Genomic DNA, 8,333 nt, shown 5'->3' on the forward strand with positions numbered 1-8,333 from the left:
GGAGCCTTGAGCACCTCTGTATCTGGATCACTGCTGTGATTAATGGCCACTTAGAGATCTTAGGAAGAACACTATAAAATGCCATGAAGAAATTATGTTTAAATCTGACTTAGTGTTTATTCTGTGTAATTGTGTGATATTAATTGCTATCTGAATTAAATGGAATTGCACATGTAATATAAATGCATCAGTTGTGTTAAATGTGATATTACTCTCATAAATTCCTTATCATTTAACATAATCTACCTATAGATATAAGTGCATTATTCTGTGTTAAAAACATAAAGGTTATTCCATTAATATCTGTGAAAAGGTGCTGCACTTTTTGCATATTCAGGACAGCCATCTGAACACTCTTAAATGCACAATTTGTCATCTTACTAGAAGTCTATGCTGCACTTCACCTTTATGTCACACAGTTTCCCAAAATCTGTGTACTATGTACTTAAAACGGTATTAAAAAGTATAATCAGACACTTCTGTCACTATTTTCCTATAACTGCTATAAATATATCTTGTCCTAGAATAACTAAGTAAATACCTAGGATTTGGACTTATGTGACACAACATGCTTTGGAAAACTGCACTTAATGATAAATAATGTTCATGAACAAGAAAAGTGACTTTGAAATGAAATTATTTTCTAAACTGATCTTGGATTTTGTGCAATGTGCGTGCATATATACTTGTTACTTGCTGCATTCACACACACTCAAACACTTAGAAAAAGGTTATCTTCTTTACTTTACAAGTCATGAATCCAAATGCAATGCCATATTACCCCAGACCTAGACCAACCATCACCAATCCATATCTACTTAAAGATATGGAAAAGAAACAGTTTATTCACCACAAAAATTTTGCCTTCAAAACTGTAAACACTTCCCAGTCTAGAAACCCTAACAAGAGAGTCCTGTCCAAAAACCCTAGAAAAGGATTTAGAAATCACACCATTCCATTTTATCAAAGCAGAAAATTCCAGATCCCAAATGCTTAAAACCCTAGACCCTCTAAGCCTTTTCAAGCTAGAGTATACACAGGAAATCAAACATAAGAAATGAACCAAACACAAAAACAAACACAAACAGTTCCAAACCCCCTCCTCCAGACCTTGCAAACCCTTCCAACTTAAAGAAATACCTAGACCTTGTCCAAAATGTCCAGCCTGGCATTTGTGTGAATCTGACTGGTGAAGTTGAGAAGGTAATCAGATCTGCTAAATGGGATGGGTTAGTCTTTCATTTGTGTAGACAGTATTTCATACATCTGATGGGTGAATTCTTTTGCAACATGAATATCATTAAGGGAGTAGATGGTTTGCTGCATTTTACTACAACTGTGAACAAGAAGGTTATTTGCATTGATAACAAGAGTCTAAATAGAACTTTGCATTTACCTTTACACCTGTGTGAACTTCCTTGTCATGATATTTATTCATTGTTTGTCTTTAACAAAGTTGAGTATGAGTTAATGTTGGGTGTCCTCTATGAATCTGATGTGCCTTTAGGGTTGTGTGATGTTAACTGTGGTATCCATTTTAAGCATTTTAAAGGGGTATTTCAACACTTAGCTTTAATAATTAGGGCCAATGTGTTACCTAAGCCTAATCAAAGCAAGTATTTTGACTTTTATGATGTAAAACTCATTTACCTCCTTTATAATAACAAGATAAACTTCAGTATATCCTATGTATTCTTGTTAAACATGATAAATGCTAATCTGGTAGGATATATGCCCTATGGTCTTCTCATTACATCATTCTTTCTGATGTGTAATGTTCACCTTCCTGAAAAATTTGCTAACTTGGCTGATTCACATATCACCAAAGACCATATCAGACCTCAGATCTCCCTTAAAACCTGTGAACCTCAAGAGGTTGAACCTACTGTACTTCCTCCAGTACTTAGAGAAGAAGACATCTTTCTCTCAAATTATGAGTCTGTGAGAGTCATGATTAGTGAGCTTAAAACTGAACTTAAAAATGTTAAAACATAAAATAAGGAGATTAAGGAAAAGGTGACTTACCTAGAAAGTGTGACTATATCCTGTAAGAATAGGATTTCCTATTTAGAGAACCTAGTTGGATCAAACCTAGGGGAACCTAGTTTGACTGACCTAGAGATGGTGAACTCATTCCAAGTTCCAGTCTCAAATGACTTAGATATGGTTCAGGAATTAGAGGAGATAGGCATGGATGCTAGAGGACCCCCCATTGAACTCTTACCTGATTTGATTCATGTGTGTGATGTGGATGGAAATGTGATTGGATGATCTGTGTTTGCTGAACTTGAAGTGGTGTGTGATTTTGTGCTACTTAACTCTGCTGATCTGATGTTAACTTTTGTATCTTTAACTTTGTTTGTAATGAATGGAACTAGCTGTTGAACTTGTAACTTTCTGGAGTGTATGCACTCTTTTTGCTTTGTAATGTTAAGACAGGTGCAAATGTGTGTTCTCTTTAATCAGTGAACCACACTGATTGAAATGGAACATTTTTGGTTTCTTGTGAATATAAAATTTACATTATGTTACATTCTCTTACAGTATTGTATTTATGCCTTTATGGATCACTAATATGCATCTACAGGTACTGTGGTCAAGTTACTAAATGGCTGTACTGATAAATTTAAAGAAATGATTTCAGTTTGCTAATAATTGAGTTAGTTAAACAGTTTGATATCTTAGAAGTACAACTGACTTGTTTAAATCTGACTAGTCTACTAACCAGTTGTATTCAGTCCACTAGTTCAAAGAATATATATGGATTAACAACTATGTATACTAATCATTTTTGCATATTAACAAGTTCATTTCTCAAAAACTCACACAGTGCACAAACAAAATGCAAAAAAAGTGTATTTGATAATTACACACTCACACACATCACTGAGGTATGAAAGGTACACACTGTTGGACTTATTCAAATTGTATTGTAATTATCGTTTATTTAACTTATAACATGATAAGTTAGAATCAGTTTAGAACAATTTGAATGTAAACAGTCGGTTCCTTAGATTGTAGTAGTATTTATCCCATGTAAACTGCAAGAATGGTTATGAGTTTTAGATAAAAAGCACTGCAGTAGCATGTATTAGTCTTCTAGATCTGTAAACAATACAAAACATAGAATGTATTAGGCTCTCTCATGTGTAATAATTTCTAGTGCAGGACTGTATTTTGTATTATTTCTATGCAACTCGAAAGGGTCATACGTACTTCTACTCAATCATCATGCATGCAACTAAACTGGTATATGTTTAATAAATAGGTTTATGTTTGATAATTCAAGTTTAAAAGGATTTGCGTAAAACACGTTTGTATTTTCAGTCAAACTCTTTTTGTGATTTCTTAAAATGAAACTAAGGTTTTAAAGTATGCTTTAATCAAGGTTTAAAATCACAAGATGACATGCAGTAGAACTCAGTTAAGGTCTACAAAGTCTGATATATATTGGGTAATTCTTTAACAAGCTATGCATGAAAAATTCGAATCACAAGACTAGTTTAAAACGTATAGGTTCGTAAATGGTTTCTTATACAAAGAAGTTACCTCTTTAAACTAAACTCCAGTTAGCCTGTTTTAGCAAGAGTCTTAAAAATCCAAAATTATGCATGCAACAAGGCCAAATAAAACATGTACAAATGAATTACACTTAATATGTTTTAAGGTCTATAAAACTATCATTGTTTGATTCAAGCTATATATGCCTAAAATCTCACATGCTTAAATCGGAAACTAACCTGCATGAATGAAACTGAAAACCATTAAGAAACTACTTGCACTTATTCCATATTTTAACATGATCATATTGTTTCTAAATTGGGATTCACCTACTTTTTATTATCTTCCTAACAAAAGGGGAAGAGAATTTAAAGTGTTCTATTGTAAACTAAAGGGAAATAAAAAAGGGAAAAAAGTACTTAAATGAATTTAGCCCCCTCAATTTTTCAAATGCATGATTTTGCTAGATAATCACTATGCTTCAATATTTCTGAAATATCTAACAAGGTTTTGCAGGATTTATCCTAAGAGAGGAATCAAGCTGAGTCCCTTAAACTGTATGTGCAAAAATATTTTAAAACTCATGCATACACCAAGGGGAAGCAAACACTTGAAAATTTTAAATTTTATGTTTGTTTGGCAAATACCAAAAAGGGGAAGATTGAAAGGATATCTTTGATATATTATTATTTTGGCATTTGTACGATTAAACATAAAATATAAGTACACTTAGATCCTCTCCATTAGGATATGATTTTAATTGATCCAGATCAAAGTCAAATAGTCAAACCAACTAAATTATTTTCAAAGACTATTTATAAAAAGAGACATTCCATTATTCTAAAAACAATCAAAATTATATTTTATGGAATATATCTCTAAGGCAATTTGATCAAATAAGAAATATCAAGTTATGATATTTTTTAGATTACAGTTGCAACATCAATAAGGCAACAAACTCGAATAAGGAATATATCAGAAATATTCTTTAGAGATCTCGTGCTAAATCAAAAATGTTTTACTCTTCGCTCCAAAATATATCTCTACATATAATCAAAAGAGTTTTTATCCAAAGATTATTAATATTCATGATTGGAATATTAATATCCAGTTCTGCAACTTAGTTCTGTATACTTACAGTAATTTTCTTCTGGTTCGTAAAATCAGCATCTCTCGGAGAAAATCATTCAAAAATACTCAAACACATTTCCTATCCTCCAAATATATCTCACATATTAGGAAATATATTCTAAGTATTTATACAAGTCAAAACTTTGGTCAAAAGATCCATCTCCTTTATTTTAAGACCAATGGTATTTTTACTCGGAAGAAAGACTGACAGAACAGTTTTATTTTTAGATAAAATACTTCCACATGCTAGAATGACTTGAAATTTGATATGGATCATTTAAATGGTATTTTCTAAGTATGGTAAAAAAATTTAGTATTCAGAGAACTTTTGTCCGTGCACAAAAATCGAGGCAGTTGGTCCCACAGTTGACCACGTTTGACCTAGTTACCATTTACTAAAGTTGACCAAACTTTGCAGGAAATTATTTTATAATATTTAGATAATTATCATATTTTTTATGATATTTATTTAAGAATTTTTAGGGTGTTCATAATTAATGGTGCTTAATCCTTAATTAAAGTGATTAAAGAATGATTAAAAGGAAAAGAAAAAATATATATAATATATATATATTTTAGCTGGGATTTGAATGAATACTAGCTTGTGTTTCCTTTCCACTTGCAAAGAAACACAAGCTACTTGCCATGTCATCAATCCATGTGATACACTCCATCCACCATCCATTCCTTCTCAAATCTCAACCATTCATTCCACCCAATTTCCTCTATAAATAAACCCCCACCCCAACCCATTTCAACCAAGCTAAAGAGCCAAATACTTGCTGGGAATTTTTCAAGAAGTGCCTCTCTTCATCCCTTTCAAATTCTATACACACACTTATTCTCAAAAACCATCTCTCTCTTAAATATATACACATATACTTAAGGTTTTTGATATCTAAGCTTAGCTTCACCCAACCAAGATTGTTCCCACCAAGTGAGCTCATCCACCACCACTTTCCGGCCTCCCGAAGGGCTGCCCAAGTTCGTCCATAGTCAAAATCCAGCCGAACCTCCGGTGAATTTTTCCGGCGAACTTTTTCGACCGTTTTCCAAAAGTGGTGAGTTTTTAGCTTCTTCTTTGGTTTTCTTATTTTTGAGCTTTGTACTTAATTTCTCTACTTCATCTCAAGCTCTAATACAAGATATCCTATAAAGAAGGTTCTCTAAGAAAAGAAAATGAAGATTCGAACTCGGAATTCGAATAAGTACTTGATCTTCAAACTGAAGCTCTAAACGAAGAAGATCTATAATATATAAGTACTTAAGTCTCTAAATAACTCCTCATGAGTGAGATTTCATAAATCTCTAATTAACTCCTCACGAGTGAGATTTCATATTTGACAGCACGAGTTGGTCAATTACTTGTACTTCATTTATCTCGACCTTGACCAACATATTTCGTGAATATAGTATCATTACGAAAGGTATCGTCTTATAACCCCTTCTATCATCTTCAGTGTTCCGGGGGATTGTAAGTCGATCAATAGTGATCTTCGTAATTTTGTCAAATATAAGAGACGGATTAAATCACACGAGTTGGCCAATTACTCGCACTTCTATTATTTGGATCTTGGCCAACGCATAGTTTGTGTATATATTCCAATTACGAAAGATATCGTATAATCCCCTTCTAGCACCTTAGTGTTCCGTGGGGTTTTTATTCGATATATATAAACTTCGTAATCATCAGTCTAAGCTTCAAAGGTGGATTTAATCACACGAGTTGACCAATTACTTTTCACTTCATTTATCTCGATCTTGGTCAACGCATAGTTCGTGTATATAGTATCATTACGAAAGGTATCACTTATAACCCCTTCTAGCATCTTCAGTGTTCTAGGGGATTATAAGTCGATCAATAGTAAACTTCGTAATCATCCACCTAAACTTCAAAAGCACAAATTCAAAGCCAATTACTCGCACTTCTGTTATTTGGATCTTGGCTAAGAATCATAGAACATATAGAGTTGCTTGAAGTTAAAAGTATACTTTGACCGCATAATCGTCAAATCATAAGTATACTAAATCCATAAGCCTAAGAGCTTAAAAGGAAAGGTAAAATTCTGATATTGTAACCAAAGTATTCTTCGATCCATAAATACATTATCGAAAGAAGAAGAATACAAACGAAGTCGTAAGCCATAGTGCTTATACATATATATACAAGACTTCGTATTACTCCCATAAACATATATTTTACGGAGTAATCATACGTATACTTGACATATAAGTATATATTCTGAGTTAAATATACGTGTTGAGCTTGAAGATCAAAAGAAGTCATAATCCTTATTGATTATACATATAAAGGACTTCTTATATTACTCTGATTAACACATAATCCATAAAGACGGAGTAATCAAAAGTATACTTGATATAACATTTTATATCTCAAGTCAAGTATACATATAGAGTATTAATATTATTATTTGAATATTATACCATCTTTGGGCTAGTATCGTAACATACTAGTTCAACACATATTTTCTCTATACTTTGTGTTTTATGGATTGTCTTATTAGTTTCGCAGTGAGGTGAGGTGACGTGAGGTGATCTTCGTTCTAAGACCCAAGTCTCATACGCACTAGCGGGGAGTTAGTCGTATTTGCACCGTGAAGAAGTGGAAAGACCCAAGACCGGATACTAAGATCCGAGATCGGTGAAAGCTAAGGAAGCCAAGTTCACGCAAGGGATCTACATCAACTTTGAAGAGATAGCGGGGAGTTATTGTCTAAGATAAGTTGTGTAGGAACTACATTTATTTTGATGTGGTTACCCTTGTGTTACGCACCAAGATAAATATTTGTAAGGGTGTAAAGGCTTCTCCGCCTACTAAAGGAGCGAGTTTATATTAAGGGAAAATCCGGAGTCCGGGAGAGGAGCTCGGGGACTGGAGTAGGGGTGAGCGGATCTATTAGGGGTTGCGCCATCGCGAGCCAGGATAAAATCGCCGTGTGGTATTTTCTTTTCTTGCACTTTATTTTCCGCACATAGAAACTGCATAAGCACTCGGTAAAATTTTTAAAACACCATAATAATTTTTAAATTGGTAATTAAGCTATTCAACCCCCCTTCTAGCTTAACATAGCCCTCATACGGGACTTAACAAGCTGGATAAGTCAAAGCTGGGCGATTTAAAGATGATGCTATCTGAGGTTGATTGAAAGATATTGGGAATGATGGGGTTGGCATAGGAGTTACTTGATTCACAGGGTAGGGTACAGTAGTCAGTTGCATCAATTGGTTATTACCCATTCCTTTACATTTTCGTGAGACATGTCATGGCTACCCACACTTATAACAGGTGATGTTGGCCTTCTGATTCTTGCATTCATGAGCATAATGGCCCTTCGTATGACACTTGAAATAAACTATATTCGCCTTATTACAGATTCCCGTATGTCGCCTATTACAAATCTTACATTCCGGAACTGATCCTTGCGGGGGTTTCTGTCCACTGGTTGATTGAGATCTTGTTTCTTGTGATTTATTCCCAAATTCTTTCTTCATAAAGTTTTCGGGTCCACTCTGAGGTTTAAACCTTTGATTAGTCCTCTGATTCTGGCCCTTGTAACTTGAGCCTTATTCTCCCGTTTCAATTCTGAAAGGAATATGTCCTAAGTCCAATCATGAATTAGGATTTAGGAATAACTTCCTGTGTAATCTGTTTTAATTTCATTGATATTAATAAAAGACTT

This window comes from Apium graveolens, chromosome 9 (assembly GCF_009905375.1).
Source record: "Apium graveolens cultivar Ventura chromosome 9, ASM990537v1, whole genome shotgun sequence".
NCBI classification, from domain to species: domain Eukaryota; kingdom Viridiplantae; phylum Streptophyta; class Magnoliopsida; order Apiales; family Apiaceae; genus Apium; species Apium graveolens.